This window comes from Amblyomma americanum, chromosome 1 (genome assembly GCF_052857255.1).
Source record: "Amblyomma americanum isolate KBUSLIRL-KWMA chromosome 1, ASM5285725v1, whole genome shotgun sequence".
In the NCBI taxonomy this organism is placed as follows: Eukaryota; Metazoa; Arthropoda; class Arachnida; order Ixodida; family Ixodidae; genus Amblyomma; species Amblyomma americanum.
This window is the reverse complement of record NC_135497.1, coordinates 495,345,300-495,365,774: the sequence shown is the minus strand read 5'-3', so window position 1 is coordinate 495,365,774 and position 20,475 is coordinate 495,345,300. Positions and strand designations below refer to the sequence as shown.

Here is a 20,475-nt window from a genome sequence, read left to right as displayed (position 1 = left end):
CAGTGCCACCACCGCACCTGTTTAGAAAATAATCTCAAAATATTAGTGACATTAAATTTGAGCAGACGGTAATTCCCCTACCCCCTCCCTAAAAAAATGAAAAAGGGTGCTCTTCCGACGGTACGTTTGTACGCTGTAATATTTGTGAGTCCAAATACGTGTGAAATTCAGATATAGATAATTAACGCCAAAGCATTCGGTTGAATGCGAGGCGCCAGGGCGCGGGCAAACAGTAATCGTCTTCAGGTATCCACTGGTGCCACGCCCTGAGGGCCACTGCTCGACGAATACCATTCATGGCCACGTTCACATCCAACAAGCTTGTCACAAACATCACACAGGTGATGATGCAGCAGCAGTTCATCATTGCTGTTGGCCAGTGCTAATTTTTTGGCGTGGTAAACGGAATCATCCACCGAAACGCGCGTCGACTTTTACTCGCCAGATTCTTGCAGTCCCACGAGGGAGAGCAGCTTTTCCGTCGGCTTCAAGTCTCCTCTTTCGTGCAGGGCCACTGGCATTGTAACGCACATTCTGCATGATCGTTTTACTACGCACCGATGCCGCACGGGACAGCGAGCTGTTGTATGTACACTCCAATGCAGCGTTCCGGCCACACACATACACACACACACATACTAAAGACACGCAACGCGCAGGACGCACGCAGCGAACACGGAAGAACAAAAACCCATTCCATAGCGCCTGTTCATTCAACTCCACACTGCGCTAACTGCGCACATGTTTCCGACTGCGGGCTCGGCTAGCGCTTCGACTTCGCCATGGCTAGCCATGGCCAAGCTGCGCTGCCGCTGGTGGTAATAACGTTCATGCAACGAAATGAAAAAACAATATATCAAACGATTCAGGTTGTCAGCTAAAAAAGCTACCGTAAAATTAAATACATCTTATATGTTTTTGCCGTTGTGCGCCTTTGCGACATCAGCGACGTGAGCTTGAGCGCGAATACGCGAATGGCGCTATGAATTTCCCGTGTTGCTCCGTAAATTGCAAATGGCGCGGCTGCGCCGCTAACTTTTAGACATGCTTGCAGAGGTAGTCGGTGCGAACAGTTGGAAGTTCAGTCGACTGGAATTGCTCAAGGAAAGTCAGCGGCACTGCATTTTTATTGTTTCTGTGCATTGCGAGTGACTTTGGCGGCAGCCACTCGGCAACGTCTCCGGTTTGGCGAACTTGTGAGAAGGTGAGCCTTTTGTTCTCAAATTTTGAAAGCGGTTTTTTGTTTGTATTGTAACCCTGCGTCTCGTCGCATGTGATGTTCACGATAGCATCAGTACAACGTGCATGCGCTTTCTGTCTCTATTTAGAGTAATATTGGTCGATCAGCGTAAACTTTTGGATTCAATTAAGCACGAACTGTCCATGTTGGTACTGCGTGTCGAATGTGTTTTGAGATGATTCTGAGCGGGAGATGGTCTTCTGATAATTTGTGTACTACCAGATATAGTCTAGAGATTTGAAACCATTTATCACACTGAAACAAAGTTGGAAAACTGTTTAGTGTTCATGCATCTGCTGTCCTTAAACTTGACTTTTCGGCAATCATTCGCATGGCTCCTTTGGATCTGGAAAATTGACTACTGTTGCCAGGGGTGCCTGGTAGCAGAGCTCCTGGGGACGCCCAGTGGGTCATATGTTTGTCCAAGTGCCCAGTACCAAAGGTACCATTCCTGACATTTTTTCCCAGTCCGTTAACCTCATATTCCTTGCAAAGATTACAGTATGTAATCAGGTAGTAAAAAAATTGGTAACTTCTGCGTATTTCAGAACAGTTCAGAGAAATGCACATGCAGCATCAGTATTCTCTCGGTAGAATTTCTGAGACCTGGATTCATTTCTTCTAGGACTGTGGCAAGAAGTAGGTCAACTGTACATAAATTTATTTTCCTCTGGTGCAAAGTAAAGAGTGCAAACGTCATAAGTCAAGTCTCTAGTCTGTTTCATTCTCACTGCATTTGGCCAAAGCATAATATGAAATGCTGTATGTTTTATGCCCTAGTTTCCTTTACTTTGAGCAGTAGATATTGACAGTGAATAGCAAGGCAACTCCACTCGCTGACGGTTTTGCCTTCGGCAGCAAAACAGGGAATACCTTACCCCATGTGTTATCTCGACAGACTGAAAACTGCGATGGACAGCTGCGTCCACAGCTGCTATCACCTCCCAAGTGCATGCGCTCGTAAGACACATAATAACTCTGGATTGCCATTAACATAGCCTTGCTCATTGCAGTTGCCGATAAACACCTCATAAGTGGTACTATTATGCACTCTTTTCTTTGGCACTATGTATGAGCTTCTGTTTTCGCGCTTTCTAGAAATAATGCATGCAGTTTTGAACTGCGAAAAGAGAATTTACGTTTAACTAGATTGTCATGTCAGTATGTTACAGCCAAATTGTACATTGATGTCAGTGCTGGTGGTTTCTTTTCATTATTTTAGGACAATGTTATAATTTTACCTATAGCAAATAATAGCCCTCACTAATTAGCTGATTTTGTCATGTCCAGTATTCTGATATGCTAAGCCACCAAAGCATGATTCAGAATGTTGTCAGAACTAAAGGCACTGAGTCTTTCGTGTCAGTAAAAAATGTGCTTTATACCCCTGTCACATGGCATTCCTCGAAGGCCTTTCCAGCAAAGGCACCATTTTTCACCAAAGGAGCGAAAGCTTAAAGGAGCAGCGATGCAGCTACACGGTGCAGCCCAAAGGTGAAAGTCGTTCAGGCTTAGCACCCGCTGCTATACTCGAGGTGGCTGAAGTGAGTGTTCTAAAATTAAAGTGGTGTATTCTGTTCATTCGTTGAGCTTTGACAATTTTTTATTCTGATTGCTTCCTTAAAAGTACTGCAACAGCTACTCTCATCAGCAGGAGCAGGTTTTGTACGTGTATTGCCTTGGCCTCCATGGGCGCTCGGTGTTGCCGCAACACTTTCACTGTCTTGAAATTTGAACATAAAACATAAACACCCATACAAAAACCAAAGCCAGACACACCTTTCGTATTTGAAAAAAATGTTTTCAAACATTATTAGCTTATGCATTTTTTTTATTGCTTTTACTTTTTGACTTTGGATGGTACTGTGATCACAGCTTCTCGAATGCCGCGTCTTCGGGCTCCGAAGGTCTCGGTTGAGCGCCTTCGCCTCCAAGGCCCTTAGCGACAAAGGCGCAACATTTGTACCGGGTAGCTTCACTCCTTACGCCTTTGGATATGATTCTCAAAGGCCTTTGCGGTGCCCGTGTGACAGGGGTATTAGTGTGGTATGGCTGCTTGAACACCTGTCCCTGGTATCTCACAAACTGAATAAGGAAGGGAAAAGCCTCAGGGTGCTTGCCGACGTTTCGACAAGAGGACTTGTCTTTGTCTGGCAAAGTGTTCATCATTGGTGGGGTTTAAATAAGGTTTTCACTTCGAGGCGAATGGCCTGTTGTGTGGGACGAGGGTGCGATATGGGAAGGGCGTTACGATGGGGAGCATGAACCTTGACCAGGCATGATAGCTGCTAAAGAAGATTAACCGGTTGACCTGCAAAACTGTGAAAACAAAAAAGCCCAATTCAGTAGAAACGAATCTCGGGGTATGGAGTGTGGATAGTGGGCTTGAATGGCTTTATGTCCAGCCACAACAGGTGGCTTGGTATGGCTGGCTGCCTTTTCCTGAAAAACTAGGATAAAGGAATTAAGGAGCATGGCAGAATAAAATACCAGGGGGGGGGGCAAAATAATTTGAAGTAAAAAGAGAAACTGAGGGCAGGTTCGGAGAAAAGGCAAAAAGAAGGGGGAGGGGGAGGAGTATGGCAGCCAAGGTTCCGAGAAGTGATGTCAGGAGGTGCAGGGCGTAAGGTTAAAGTATAAGGATAAATTAAAGAAAGCAGGAAAGGAGGGGGAAAATGTGGGTTGGGAAACCTCTGACCATGTGCAAGGCCTTTTCAAATAATTATGCCAATTCCGGAATGTACAGAGCTGGCCACATTTAGTGCAAACATGTGAGCGCATGGCCGCACTCTTTAGAGGTCCACTGTGTGCGGCGCAGCCACTCATTTGCTGCAAAATGGCGCAAGAGGAGATGAACCTGGATGTGGTGCTTCGTGTCATGTTACACTTCGATGTGTGGCAATGTCAGACACAGTGGCCCAAAGAGCACAGCCATGTGCTCGCGTGTTCGCACTAAGAGTGGAGAACCCTGTACTTGATTCTAAGTTTCCTCTGTATATGTTGACCCCAGACGAAAACAAGTTGTCTTGTAGAAACGGCAAGCACCCTGAGATTTTTCCTTCCCTTGTTCACTTTTTGAGTGTCAAGAAATCATCTGCCTACTCTCTCTGTACCATGCACTCCACATCTTGTACGGTTATCTTTGTATGTATACACCAGTGATCAATCATGAAGGAAATCAAGGGATTTGTATTTGTATTGCTTAACACTTACTTTAAAGCTATATCATGAGGGTATAGTTGAAAATGTGCTACGGGGGCTTGGTTGTGTGTCGTGACTGGTTTCTCTTTATCAGGGCTACTTGACAGCCACCATGAAACGCAGGCTTTTGAAAAGTCGTTCCTCATATAAAAGAGCGTTTCCACTGTTACAATGGAAATGTTATTTGCTAAAAACTTCAATCATTGCAGTTCAGGGATTGATATTTTTCAAATAACTAACCTGAAGTTCAAAACCTGCAGAAGGAACTATGTAACTTTTTTCCTGCCTTAAAAACCCAGTACTTATTTGCCAGTTTCAGCAAGCAGAGGTCTGTTTCATGGCATATACTTTCCACTACCTTGCATGAAAATTGTGCAGTACAGGCCCACCATAAAACTAGGGGCATAGTATACTGCTTGTATGCAACTACCTTGGCGTTAGACCATGCATAGCATGGTCTTAAAGTTATTCTTTTCATTAGCAACTGGTTCATAAAAGGCCTATTCTGGCAAAAGGCATTTAGCAAAATTATCTTCCTCTGAATGCTTCTAAGGATAACTTTAGTTCATTCAGGAAAATATATATTGACAATATCTCTTAAAGGCATGATTGTCCATATTAGCTCTTGTTACCTCACAGTATTTAGTTTTGTGCCTCCAGCATCATATGTTAAATAGAGTAGTAAAAAGCTCGCTGTTAGTTTAAACCACAACTCATGATGGGGCTGTGCACTTTTTGTTGTGTTACATGAAATATACTTATGTATGAAACAATTTCTTTCAGCTGCACCTCACATGATTCAAATTCCATCAGAAGAAAGGCTGCAACACAACATTGCTCACTACATGTTGCTTTCCCAGCACATAACATGCCATAATAGCACATAGCAGGTAAGATGTGAACAAAAACAGTGCATGTATATGTTCCACACATGCATTTTGTGTACTACCAACACTATGATATGATTAACTATGTCATGTAAGAGAGAGCACACAAATCTTTTTTTGTATATATTGCAGCATGGTTATTTCAAGTTTTAAACTGGCCATTGAAACGACCCATTGTATCACCGCTGGTTACCCGATGGCACTGGGGATCGAACTCCACACCTACCGCTTGCGAGGCAGATGCTCAGACCACTAGGCCACTCCTGCGGTCCCCCCACTGATGTTGCTTACACCAGGTGCTGTTAAAGCCCCGGTATGTATGTTAAATGCATTTTAGAAAACCATACACTTCCAAAGTACCATTTCATCTTTATAGCAAAACCACAGTTCGCCTAGCTAGACAAACCTGCTGCATACAAGCCAGCAGAAGGGTTGCACACACATGCTTCGTTAGGAAAACATAAAAATCAAGCAGAGCCTGCCCTTCATGGTGCATTATACCCTGATTTTGAGCAATGATCAAGATAGGCAGATGGTCATTTCATTGAACACTTGCATGATACATTCGTAGAATCGAAAAGACAAGTACTATTGCAAAATCTTCAAACAGTGTTTATTCTCAGAGAAAACATATCATGAAAAAAGTGTTGGATTAGTTATGGTGCACCTTGTATGGGGAAAGGGGCTCCCACTTTGTGAAAGGCTTAATTTTGGAATAACGACAGCGTTTAAACTAGTTGGGTTACCATATTTAGATAGTGGATGTGCTCAAAAAGACACTGGAAGTAAGCGCACTGTGTGGAAATCTTTTTCTGTATCCTTGTCTTTTCGAGCACTTTCACGATCTAAACTTAATTTTGCAAGAGAGCAAGGAAAACATATATTTAAATTCTGATAATTAAGGATAAAAGATCTTGTTTCATTGTGTTGCTTAAAGTGTACATTGTATCACTATTGCTGTATTGCAGCACTTCTGTCGTGGCCTTGCATTGCAGCCTCTTGACTTTTGTTTATATAATAGGCAGTCCTTTTTTTCATTCGATTGCAACACTTTAGGAGTTACTACAGAGTTGCGTGGTAGCGAACTCTCATTTTAACGGTTTGCATTATTACGCCCGCATAACTTGCTAAGTGTTTCACTGCAGTCTTGTTACTAGAACAGCCTCTTGAAAGTATTCAGCCTGGTGGTCATTGAGGGTTACTGTTCACATATCAAAATGCCGGATCAGCTGTATACTCTTTACAGCTACCAGAACTATGGTACATTTCATGACAGGCTGGCTGAAGAGTGCTGGAGCACCAGACTGGGGATTTGGATGAAACAATTTTCAAATGTGTGCTCGGTATCACGCTGTTTTGTTCCAGTTGTGGAGAGGTTTTCTTTTCAAATTTGTTCTCTCAAACATTTAAATTTTGGGCAATATGTTGTTGCCTTTATCTTGTGTTCTCTTTGTTGTTGAGGTTTAGTATTTTTGGCACAAGCACTCCACTCTATTACTTTTCAGTATAATTTAAAATTTGTAGGGCACGTCATGAAGAATAATACTTCTACTTGAATAATCTGCATGTGTTTATGTTCTCATTGTTGATATAAAAACTTAGTTGAGACAGCTTGTATTTTAGCTCTGGCTAGAATTTTTAGGAGAGCCTCAGTAACATAATCACATGACCAACACAAACTTGGTATTATTGTTTGTGCAATGAAAAACAGTTTTAAAATAGTTATTAACAGCTGTCAGTGTAGGACTGGCCTAAAATGTTTTGTGCTCTATGTAGCTCTTCTCTGAGGCAGGATTAATTCATTTGCACCTGCAGCCTGATACCGCCAAGATACCAATTCCTGGGTGAACTTATGATTTTTTTTCACTGAGCAAACTTGCATCATCTTGAAGCATGGAACTTGAGCTGATTCTTAACAGCTCTAGTGTAGCGAATTTCATTATCGTCATTGCTTAGTTTACATTCACCTCAGGACAATGGCCTTTTCCAGTTTAATTATCTGTGTCTTGCACCAGCTACATGCCACACTACCAGAAATCACCTAATCTTATCTAGTGAGCTTATAATCAGCTATCTCCTGCTATATTTTCCTTAGGGTGAAATTCATTTTGTTGCGATACAATGCACAAGCTGTTTCCTGGCGTGGTGCTCAGCTTATCTGGAATGAAATGCTTGGGAAATGGGTCTCTGATTTCACCTTGAGTAGACGAAATTAACTTGTGCTAAGGCACTCTTTGGCCACAGATGCCCTTGTGCCATTAAAATCCATCACATTCATTATGTTGCCCTAAGATACCATTGGTGATTCATTCTCTGCATTGTATGCCCTGGCCAGATCCATTTTCTTCTTTTAATTTCTGCCAGAATATTAACAACTTCCTTGTTCATCCCTGTTATGGTTTCACTAGGTCAGTTGTTCTATTAATAATTATAATCACTTTATTGAAAACATATTTTGGGCTAAATGGCATCAAGTTTGCCACTCTGCATAATGATATATATGTCTGGTCTTGTATGTCTTTACTTGTGTGGTAATGTTTATTTTGTGCTCATGTCTAAACAACCTTATTTGCCTATGATATCCTAAGCCCTTCTATAACTGTTTTCCTTCCCCCTGGCTCTTTTTCTTTTCAGTCATTCCTCCTCTTTCCTTTACACCGGCCATTGGTCACAAGGCTGCTGTGGGAACGACAGTCAGCACTGGGCCCTTTTTTGTTCATGGAACCTGCACTGCTACTATTAGCACATAGTACGTTATCAGTATTTTTGTGATACTGCATTTATTGTTATTTATGAAGTAGTTGGCTAAGGCGATGGTAGCAGTGTTGGATATTGCAATATATTAAGCATATATGTCACTTGCATTATATCAGTGTGTTCACTATTACACTACCCTCTATTTCTTTCAGTTCAGTTATTTGGCTATAGATATATTGTGCTGCTTTCCTAGTTTAGTCCACTCAAACTAAAACTTTGCTCTTTGTGTCACAGGTAGAATCTACAATGATTGCTGCTCTGTGTCTTGTAAGCAGGAGGCAGTGTTCAAAGGAGCCATGAACTTTCCTTGGAATTGAAAAGCCTTTGCCGTATTATGCGCTGAACCATGAGTGTGAAGAGGAAAATGTCATGTCTTGATTTCTGCAGAGGTGAGCCATTGCGGTGAATCCACCAGCGCGAAAGACAGGGTTGAGAAAGGAGACAAGACAGGTGCTGACTCGCGACTATAGTTTATTGGTGTGAACAGGGAATATATAAAAAGCCAAGCAATACCATAAACCATGTAGTTACAGATAAGCATACAGGACAACATGAGTCAAAAATCGCCCTCAACATTTCCCTGATCGAGGTAGTCCAACTCATTGTGTGTTAACACGATAGACAAAACACACATTCTTCACGGAGTCATAAGATGTGTCTAGCCTCGATAATCTCCCATTTAATCTCTCTGAATTTACTGCCAAAATGCGTGTTGCCAAAAGGAAAGGGTAGCAGACTTCACATCCCGTGCAGTGTACAGCAGAGTTACCCCAACCACCTAGCCAAGCCCCTACCCTCTTGTGTTCCTGTAGTCTTACATTCATACACCTTCCAGTTGCACCTACGTAAACCAGACTACAAGATAATAATATTTGATACCACATTCATTTTACAAGGTACATATACATTTCACTCTACACGTGTACTTTTCTCGAGCCACATTCACAGAATTATTCTTAAAATTTTACATGCTTTAGACAACGTATTAGGGGCCGAGAAAGCCACTTTTACATCATACCTTCTGGCCACATTTTTCAAATTTTGCGACAATTTATGTACATACGGCAACACAACTGGTCTTTTGGCATCTCGCTGGCTGGCCCCAGCCAGATTGTGCCGGTCGCCGCAAAACTGTCTCAGCTTCTTTAACAATTTATCATATGCTCTTCCAGTAACAAGGTTTGGAAATCCTGCGTTTGTTAACCTTAAAATCTGCTCTTGGAAACTAGTCGTCATGCTGTGAAAGCATAATTTCATCAATTCTGAGCCCGCGCTAGAAAGCGCAATGCTATCTTTCACTAGCTTGGAATGGTCGACATGTAGCCAGGTAGCAGCTTAACACTCGCCAGCACACATGAGTAGTAGTAGTAAAGACTTTTATTCGACCATAATTTATAGGCCGAGCATGTCGACCGCCTGGGCGACCAGAAGCCGCTGTTCTTCTTCCCCTTCAGCGCCAAGCCAGTCGAGCCAGGTGGTGATGGATAGAAAGGGTGGGGGGAAGGAACCCGACTGCTGAGCAGCCGGGCAATAGAAGAGGCAATGGGCCAGGTCCGCATAGATGCAGGGGCAGTTGGGACAGGAAAGGTCCGATCGATAGCGATAGAGGAAGAGGCGGGACGGGGTGATAACTGCATTCATCTGAATGTGCCGAAGAAGGCGAGACTCCGGCACCGTGAGTGATGGATGCGGAGGAGGGTAAAGGCGTTTGTCGAGGCGGAGCTCAAGGTAGACCTCTTTTATGGTGCGGCGAAGAGTGAGCCTACCACCGTTCTCCGAGGTCTTGGGCCAGGGGATCAACGGTGCCCGGAAAAGTGTGTCGCGGGCGAGCTGATGGGCCAGCTCATTGCCGTCAATCCCTGAATGCCCAGGGACCCAGCGGAGGAAAACGATGGAAGGCTGCAGTGCGGAGACCGCTCGTTCGATCTCCTGTTGGAGAGAAGGGGTCAGGGTGCGTTTCTGTATGTGGTGTATAGCAGCTTGTGAGTCTGAATAGACTGTGTACTCTTGGAGAGAGGGAAGGAGGGCAAATGACTGGAGGGCATGCGCAATGGCGAAGACCTCGAGGGACAATGCGTCTGGAGGGTGTAGATACGGCCCGCTGGTGTGGGTTTCAGGAGCAGGGAGGTGTGGATGGTACAGGGCGTAGCCGCAGGAACCTCGAGGAGCCACGAAGGAGGCATCCGTGTAAGCTACACCCTGGGTATCAAAGAGAGGGGAATGGTGCTGTGCGGCCGCATGACGACGCCCGGCGTGCAGGACGGGGGACATGTTGGTCGGGAGGGGAAGGATACGAAGATTGGGAGCGGGGGTGGGAATAGGAGAGGTAAACGGGTAGATTGGAATGGGCGAGATACCCGCTTGAGTCAATAACCACTGACCCTGACGGGTAAGGGAAAGCCGGGCAAGTTGCGAGTCACGATGGAGACTGAGAAGAGAACGAAGAGGATGGAAGAGGCCTGTGGCAAAGAGCTTAGTGGTAGAGGTAGTGATAGGGAGGTTGAGAGCTGCCTTGTAGAGGCCCACAAGGGCAGTCTCGAGAGTGTTAAGTTGAGTCTGATTGAAGGAAGCGTAGGGTGCAAAGTACAAGACTTTGTTGAGGGCCAGCGCGTGGGCAACGCGGCACGCGTGAGCCTCGTGGAGACCTGAGCGTCGAGTGACCACGCGCCGCAGGAGGTGAGTTACAGAGTGGCAGGTGGTGACAGCGCGGTGGAGGGCTTGCACATTCTTAGCCGCATGCAAAGGGAAGCCAAGAACTTTGCACTGTGTGACGACAGGAATGGGAGAGCTAGAAAGGTGGAGAGAGACGAAGTGGTTGTGTGAGCGCTGGTAGGAGGAATGGTTGAGAAGGAGAAGCTCGGATTTCTCAGGAGCAGGAGAGAGGCCAGCGGTGGTGAGAAAGGAGTCGATGAGATCTAGGCCACGTTGCAGGGTGTCCTGTACGTGACCGGGAGAGCCAGATGAACACCAGAGAGTGATGTCATCGGCGTAAAATATATGATGCAGGTCGGGAATTTCAGCTAGCTGGGAGGCGAGAGGGGCCATAGCGAGATTGAAAAGGGTAGGAGAGAGAACAGCACCTTGAGGAGTGCCACGGGTGAGGTGGTGTGGGTTAGACAAGTGGGTATCTACACGAAAGCGAGCCACACGTTTAGAGAGGAATGAGCGGATATAGGAGTACATGCGGGAGCCACAATCCAAAGAGGCGAGTTGAGAAAGGATGTGATCGTGGCAAACACCGTCAAAGGCCTTGCGAACATCGAGTGTCACAAGTGCGTAAATTTGAGTGGGTGTAGGGGACAGGAACGTTTGCTGGAGAATCAGAAACATGTCCTGTGCACAGACGCGGCGTCGGAAGCCAATGAGAGAATGAGGGAAGAATTCCCGTGCCTCAAGAAAATCAGAGAGGCGAGTCAGAGCCATTCGCTCAAGGGTCTTACCAACACACGACGTCAGGGAGATTGGGCGGAGGTTAGAGAGAGAGGGAGGTTTGCCCGGCTTTGGAATCATAGAAATAAGGGAGGATGTCCAGGAGCTCGGCAAGCAGCCGCTCTCCCAGGCCTCATGAAGTGTGCTGAACATCAAGGTAAGGTCCAGAAACCACAGCTCTTTTTCTTGGGACATTTGCTCCAAGGTAAACCTGAGATAAAGGCCTTGCTCCTTAAACAACTTAAGATGTACAGGTCCCGAACTATCACAACCTTTATAAAAGACCAGAAAATCATCGACATAGCAAAAGATTTTTCCCCCAGCCCATGCACATTCTAGACAATTATTCTATCCACCCTACTCAAGAAAATATTTCTTAGCACAAGGTCAACCTTTGAACCACTACATATTCGAGACTTTAGAACACATACCGCACTGCACTACTCTACAAACATGCTCTTCAAACAAATGCTATTCAATAACATGCTCTTCAGATAAATTTCAGAAAAGGATTCATGCAAAATTATCTCTGGTTATTTGCAAAAGCATCTGTCTACTTCGCATCTTGAAGATCCATTTCTTGTACTCAATTCGCAGTGGGGTTGAGTATCTTAAGAATGACAATCCAGCGGATTGTCTTGTGATTAGTGTCGATGTAGAACTATTTTATTCTATCCCGTATGAAGATCTTGTGAAAAGCTTATGAATGTGTATATCGGAGCACAACGATGAGCTCGTGTTTAGGAATGGGTGTGTAACATAAGTCTTTTTTGACACTTGCCTCCTTTTATTTGAAGTGAAGAGCATGTTTGTGGAGTATGGCAGTGCGGCATATGTTCAAAAGTCTGCTAAATGTATCGATTCGAAGGTTGCCCCTGTGCTAAGCAATATTCTCTTCAGCAGGGTGGAAGGAATGATTGCCAAGAAATTGCATGGGCTGGGGGAAATCTTTCGCTACGTCTATGATTTTCTGGTCTTTTACAAAGGTTGTGATAATGTGGGACCTGTACATATTGTGAACTTGTTTAGGAGCAAGGCCTTTGTCTTAAGTTTACCTTGGAGAAAATGTCCCAACAAAAAGAGCTGCGGTTTCTGAACCTTACCTTGATGTTCTGCATACGCCATGTGTGCTAGCGATATTCACCCAGGAGTGTTAAGCAGCTACTTGACTGTTGGTCGAACGATTCTAAGCTAGTGAAAGATAGCATGGCGTCGTCAAGTCTAGGCTCGGTATTGGTGAAGCCATGCTTTTACAGCGTGACAACTGGTTTCCAAGAGAAGATTTTAAGGCTAATGAAAGCATGATTTCCCAACCATGCTATTGCAGAAGCGTGCGATAAATTGTTAAAGCTGAGCATATAAGATTGGGCAAGTTGGTCTGACATGCTAAAGATAAGAATGGCGCAGCATCAAGTAACGAGGACAACAGGAGAGCACACCCACGCACAAGTGCCATCCTTGGAGCGGATGCAGAATCTAAGAGCGTGTACTTGACATTCAGCGCTGGCAGCCAAGGATCGGGCTCGTTCAATCTTTAGCGTTCAAATCCGTGTTTCCTCGTTTCCTTGACTGTCAACGCTGAATGTCAAGCACGCGCTCTTGGATTTTGTATCTGCTCCAGGGTTGGCACTTGTGTGTGGGTGTGCTGTCCTGCTTTCCTCGTTACTTGATGCTGTGCCATTCTTCCCTTTAGCATGTTAAAAGCTGAAACCCCTTCGCAGGGACTGGCATGATCAGGCTGGGGCCAGCCAGTGAGATGCCAAAAGACTGACTGTGTTGTTGCAGATTGTTGCAAAATTTGAAAACTGTGGCCAGAATGTATGACGTAAAAATGGTGTGTTCGGCCCCTAATAAGTTGTCTACAATCTGTAAAATTGTTAATAATTTTGTGAATTTCGTTAAGGAAAAGCACATGTGTCGAGTGAAACGTGGCAACATATATGTGCCTTGCAACCATTGCATGCATTGCATACCATTATCATGTGGTTGGGTTTATGTTGGTGAAACTGGAATGTGTATCAATGTAAGACTACAGGAGCATGAGAGGTATTTGGATATTGGTAGGGGTTGTAACTTATCTGCATATTACAAGGGATGTGAAGGCTGCTAGCCATTCCTTTCGGCAACACGCATTTTGGCACTACGTTCACAGCAGATTAACCAGAAAATTATCGAGGCTAGACACATCTTATGACTCGGTGACGAATGTGTGAGTGTGCTGCCCATAGCGTTAACATGCAGCGGGTTGGACTGTCTAGATGAGAGGAATGTTAAGGGCAATCTTTTACTTATGTTGTGATGTGGCTTATGTGTAATTGTGTAGTTTGTGGCGTGTGGCTTTTCTGTATATACTCTGTTCACTTCAATAAACTTCAGTTGCGAGTCAGTGCCTGTTTTGTTTCTTTTCTCGTCCCTGTCTCGTGCTGATAGATTCAAGTACTTGTAGAGTAGATTCACTGAATTGTGTACTTGCAGAGGCTTGTGAAAAAATGAGAGGAATTTTCTTTCCTTTATACGGAATGGAAGGTTGAAATTTTTTTACTTAAATGTTTACAGCATTAAATTCTATTCGGAAAGGTAAAACCCACTTTATTGTACATTTTGTGTGCAATGGTGCCGGTGCCTGCATGCAACTGAAAACATTCGTCCAGGTTATCTAGCTAGCGTCCTTCTTCCTTGTGCCACATTTTCTGAAATAATATTTTGTCAGATTTATTTCAATCAGAATTTCTAAGAACATATTGGTGATCACATAATTTGGTGATCACATATGACATAATTCAAAGCGTGATCATTGGTATTTTTTAGTCTGGGGCAGTACAATGAGAAGTACATAGTATATAGTAAAATTAAATATGACCAGTCTAACATAAACAAAACTACCTTTTTTTTAAGGAAAATTTTGCTACCGAAGTGCTGGAGTGACATGGCATTATGAAGACGTGGACAGTGTGCTGTATTCATGATGGCACGAGAACTTGCGTACAGTGCTTCAGGTAACTGGTGAGGACCTTGGTGCTGTGCTTCTGCTAATGTAGCCAAATTATGTTTTTAATCTAAGAGCGTATCTGAAAGCTTAAGCAAAAATTGAGTAGTATTTAGATATTCTTGCACCAGATACCACTGTGAGAATTAGTTATTAATGATGTGTCTCACATGCACCCTTGTCTGCTGAATATAGTAAGCATGGCTTTCGAGCTGAGTGCCTCCGACGTATGAAAAAAAAATGGCCACTGGGCTGCTCCACAACGCGTGGAGCAGCCCAGTGGAGCACATTTAGGCTTCATGGAGTGGAGAATGAAGGCAGTAAATAATTTAAGAGTAGAAAACACAGCACAAACCACAGGACCAGGAAACTGACAGGACACACCGACCCTGATGACACTCTTTGCATGAAGCGCAAGATGAGCATGAAGAGCAAGATGGAGGTCGCACAGGACGGGTGTTAAATATGAGTTGATGCAGACACCTGTCATTACGTAGTACTCACTGTAGAACTCGAGCAAGAAGCAAAGGTAACAGCTGAGCATGGCCACTCTTGTGCTTTCCTCCGCAAGCAATCTAGAATTGCACTTAGAAATCTTTTATGCTTTCTCTTGACATATACATCTTTGCTGCATGTGGCGAGGAAAAGTACATACCCTTGATGTAAAGTGACAGTGAACTCACAGGGCTGGTAACAGCTCACTGAGGTGTTGTGGTATATCTACAGGGCACCTCATGAGAACAAAGAGCCCTTGAAGGAATTCTCTCAAAGTTTGTTGCCACATGGACCTCTTCGTAATCAATGACTCTAAAAGGCAAGCCTTCCTTTAGTGTCACAAAAAAAGGCCTAGGATATGGGTCTTTTTGCTTCTCCATTAGTGCCAAAATGTTTGCTAGCGAGATCTTTCGCAGATATATAATTATTTCACAAAATGTCAAGAAGGAGACTGAAGCTGCACCAAGCAGTACCAGTAAAAAACTTATCACAGCTGTTCAAAAAGCAGAAAGACTCATGCCTTCATCCTTATTTTGCATCAGACACATGAGGACACTTCGTCTTTCTGGGTCATCATTTTAAAAAGGTTCACATGGCAACGGCCTTTGGTTAAATTTCTGCCAAGAGCCCTTTTTTGAAACTTGAGCATCCGTTCCTTGTGAGGCACACTGCAGAGATATTGGAATGCCATAAGAAAAAGCATCATAATCTGCCGCAACGGGCATTCCCGGGGACTTTCACTTCGTCTTGTCTTGCCTATAACAAATTGGATGGACGATAAATTCGGCAAGCGTCTCCCACCTTTTTGAGATGTTACCAATGTTCCTTGCTCGCTAAGTTGTGCATTTAGTACTATGTACAGAAAGGCACCTGCATTGAATTGCATCTGGCCCCCATCCTGAGCTACTTTCTATTTGCACAAAATGATAAGCAACTGTAAAGACTTTCGTGCGCACAGTGCCGCCCGGGAAAGCGCATTTTGTCTGCTTCTTTCTGGACCTGTGGTTTTTACTGTTTACTGTTATGAGAAATGAATTTTGGGCAATAAATTATAATGGGTTGGTTCTCGGCGAATGGGTTTTGAAAGCTTCTACGAAAGCCGATTGTTCAATAGCGGATGGTTGAAATGTATTTGTGAAATTTATATTTGGTGTTGTGTGACCACTAAATGAGGATTTTTTTATGCTTTTCAGATGGATCCGACAGCAATGTGCAGATGTACAATATGTGTAGTTTGCCATGAAAATAAAACGTATGTACTTGTACTCACCCAAACACTTACCACTCTTTCATTCTAAGCTGCATTCTTTGTACGTATGCACTACATAATATGCGTAAAGGAAAGCCTTGTACATAATACTTATTTCTTCGGCACCTGGACGGCTATATCTGCAGTGAACATTGCGGGCAGAAGCTATACGAAGACGCATGTTCATGTACTACAGAAAGTACATAATTACAATACAGATAATTTTCACTCTAGATGAAATGACTTCCGAGTAAACGGAGGACGTATGCATACACATTGCGGAAACTTCAATAAGAACAAAACATAAGCATTCGTTGTGAAAAAACGATTTCCGTCTCGTGCATAGCATGGCGTAACTTTCCGTTACCAAGAATGTGACAGTCGTCATACGGAGTCTCTGTTTCTGACATTTAGTCCGTACCTCATGTTGCGGAAAACCCTCCGGCAACGCATTACCAGCGGGTTTCTCTGTACTGCGGAGCATTTTTTTTACAGTGTAGTTCATTGGTTTTTATTTACTTATATTACGTCTAAGTATAGTTTTTAAAGCAGTAGACGATTTCCTCTCTTGTCATTTATGACATGGCTACAGCCACTGACAGCTGTTGCTCTGAATGTATTTATTTGCAGTTGCCAGCGGCCAGCATCTATTGGGTCATGCGTGCTTCCTGCCTTCGGCTGCCATCCCTCCTGATACGTTCATGGTAGTTATTCTTTTTCAGTGATGCATATCTTAGCTGCCTATTTAGAAAAATATTTTCAACACAGGCTTGCAGCTTGGTTTAGAAATGCACGAAACTCTACATGCACTTCACAGGAGTACCTCTGCTTATAATTACCGGAACTGTAGACTTGTACAAAATATAGTCGCTGATGTAGCTCTTGATGCAGCTGCTGTTAACATAAACATGCTTTGACATTGCACACCTGTTGCCTGGTATACATATGTGTCCTCGAAAAGGACCTATAGGTTCATTTATCCCTTTAAAAACATTGTGCTCTACAATGATGGTTTACCAGTATTTCTGATACAGAGACCAAATTGTCAGTCAGTAATGTAACATTGCACGATGACACCAATCCTTATATGGCATAGAATCCTTGTAATGCACTGGGCAAGCTGCAGTCAGCACAGATTTATTGCTTGTTTATTGCTATAGCATATGGTTATACTGCACAGTTTGTACCTCTACCTTCTTAAAGCTGCATACTTGAAAATTTTAAAATTATTTCAAGAAATACTTGAAAATTCTAAAATTAGTTGAAGCAAACATTCAAGGAAATGTAACAGTAACTGTCTCACATTTTGGTGGACACTTGAACCGTGATATAAGGGAGGAATATAGAAGGGAAGTAATGAAGAGCTGCCCTAGCGGAGGGCTGATGCCCATGTTAGATGCCCCTCTTTAGTTAAACATACCTCGCAATTAACACTTTTGGTGCAAATCAAACATTGGACTTGCAGCTCACAAGCACCCTCATGTCAGTAAAACAAAGCGCCAATGTTGCCGTACTTTAGAGCTTTGCTCTTAAAAGCGCAGCTGACTGCTGCTCAAAGCTGAGAGCACAAATATGTCTACTTTTCCTCATGTGCAGTCCGTGGTTCTGGCGCCATTTGCAATGGTGATTGACATTGAGTCGCATGATGCGCAGTCCGTTCCTGGAGTTAGTGATTTTGTGTGTTGTGTGAATGTGCTGTTAAAATTAGTGCAGAACAATGGTTCTCCAGTTCATTTTAGGTAAATGTATCCTGTACCACATGCAACCACCCTTTTTCCTCAAATATCCTAATCTCATTTAGCCATCTGATTGCCACCCATTCATGCATTCCCCTACTCTTGGAATCCTCCCAGTGTTTTAGTGTGGTATTGCTTATATCTTCTCTGCATTACACATGCATTGCACTTCCTCGTTTTTTTTATTTATTCAAGATATCTCTGTTCCTGTTTCTTGCATAAGCATAAGAGGCGACTCAAGTGCACCATCTGGGCTTGTGACGCAATGTGTAGGCCCCTTCGTTTTTGGGTAAATCCTGGTTTCTCCCTCCTGTTGCACCAATAAAGATTCTTAAAGATCAGGTTCTACGCAATTTCTGTGCAAATGTGCCTGCAAGAAAGTGTGGTTTGAAGGTGCACAAAGCCAAAGAACGGCTGGAGTGTAGTGGATGTCACATAATTCTTCTGACAGATTTTTTAAACAATTCTGGTTATTTTATTTCCCTTTTAATGTTTAATGTTTGTGGGTTGCTTATAATTTTTGGATAAATTGAAAACTACATGTACTGACTGGTATTTCATTCCAATAATTATACCCATTATTATGAAGCTGTGTTGGAAGGTAGGTGTGCATTTAGTATGCGTGCTTTGAATTTCAGTGATTGTTTCTGCAATGCAAAATGGAGGACAGGTCTCTGCTGTGCGAGTCTTTTTAAATGGAGTGAAAGTAGCTGGAGCAGTATTTGCCACTGTGTCACCCAGCCAAAAGTTCTCCCACAGACCACCGAGCTTCTGAATACCTATGGCTTAAAGCTCGAAGCTCTGGTTGCCCTTTCCGAGGTTTTCTGCATTAACGAGTGCAATCCCAAGGGCTCAGAGCTAACAAGCATTTGAAACTATAGAGCTATACACAGTAGTGCTGGGACCTTGCAGCAAGTCAGTATTTATTAGGTCGCGATAAACGTGGTTTACTGTAGAAAGCTAGTGTGAAAAAATAGTTCCACTCACAGAAACCGCTGTTTTTTCTTAGTCGGTCATTGAAACAAAGCAATGCATGTAAAATTTGATATCTCACTGATCCCTCGATTTTTTTTCCAGCTAAAGACCAAGAGTTGCATGGAAGTTGTGCAAGCCATCATGTTGCGTGTGATTTTTGCCAGGGACCTGGAGCAGGCTGGGAAATTAGTGGATGGCCAGTGGTATTCACTCAGTAAGGCAAGCTTTTTCTCTAAGTACAGTTTTTGGCATGGCATTGCTTAGAGATGCATGCACTAATCTGACTACTCTACACCAGCCCATGCTTCAAGAACAATGAAGTACATGAAAAAATTGATTGCCGAAAAACAATTGCCGTTTCTGTTATGTTTTTCAGGAAAGTATTTGCATTTAAAGGGCTGTGAAAACCTTAAAAATTATTATGTGGTTGTGGCTTTTTTTTCTAATTTCTCCTTCCACGTCAATGTTGGCCTGACCTTGTAACTTGTCTGCATGAGATTGGCTGCTACCTACAGTTCGCTTTTTTGTTGCTCCTTTATTCCCTGTCACATTCTTTACTTTGCGTGGCAGTGTCATGCAGTTTGGGAAGTAATCTGATCTTATTTCTGCATTGGCCCGAAGTGCAAGCTTTTGCATGTGGGGCAGGTTTAGGGTATCCTTTTGTTTGCTGTAACTGCAGTTTGGCCATGAGGGTTAGTCCTTTTTTTATTTTGATGCAGTGTCATATACTTAATGCATAAATTAATGAAGTAAGCACTTTTTTTGTAATAAATGAACATTCATTAGAGCTGTGGCCATTAAAAGTGCACTTGACTCTAAAATTGCTGTCTACCGGCATTCACTATTACATCTTAAAACCAGCCGGAAGACACAACACAGGAGAAGAGATGAGCACAAAATGAGGCTGGTCTAACAACTGAAATTTTATTGAAGGAAAGTGGCAAAAGAAGACCTGCAAATAGATTCAAGCACGCAAAACCCTAAAGCAGTAAGAGGGCAAAAAACAATCGAAAGGCACTGATGTACTAGTAAACCATCTAAAAAACTAATTCCTTACAGTTGAGGTTCACCGACGGTTTAGCCAGGCACTTGTTTTTAGCCTTACTGATGTAGTAAGCCTCAACTATATCAGGACAGATTTATCACTTCCCTAAACCACTGATGTGCCGCGGAAATCAGGAGTGCAAAGAGAAAGGTCGTCCTCCGATTGCATTCACGAGATTGAACATGCAGTGTCAGGTGAAAATTCGCCTTCCTCTATATACAATGAAAGTGCTCTCAGCCAGACGCACATTCAGATATCTGCCTGTCTGCCCAAGTAGTTTCAGCTACGAGGCAGCGGAATGCAAAAAACCCGTTTACTTTTGCAAGTGGTGAACATTTTTTATCTGCCACTGTGCATAGCGGACGATTACCCGTTGTATCAAGCCTAGTTTGAACAGAGAAGCAAAGGGCTCCTACCTTACTTTTAGCGGTCAAGACAACAGCAACATCATACTTTGGTGCAACTTTCTTGGGAC

At 43.3% G+C, this 20,475-nt stretch overlaps 2 long non-coding RNA genes across 2 annotated transcripts; both read left to right on the top strand.

The window, feature by feature from the left end:
- The first annotated feature begins 439 nt into the window (after positions 1-439).
- Positions 440-5,311, top strand: LOC144105369 (uncharacterized). Its single transcript, XR_013308780.1, has 3 exons — positions 440-1,204; positions 1,612-1,682; positions 5,225-5,311. It is a non-coding gene; the product is annotated as an uncharacterized LOC144105369 (long non-coding RNA).
- A 148-nt stretch (positions 5,312-5,459) lies between these two features.
- On the top strand, positions 5,460-14,510 carry LOC144105362 (uncharacterized). The gene is made up of 4 exons (XR_013308778.1): positions 5,460-5,641; positions 7,963-8,077; positions 8,320-8,474; positions 14,410-14,510. It is a non-coding gene; the product is annotated as an uncharacterized LOC144105362 (long non-coding RNA).
- The last annotated feature ends 5,965 nt before the right edge of the window (positions 14,511-20,475 follow it).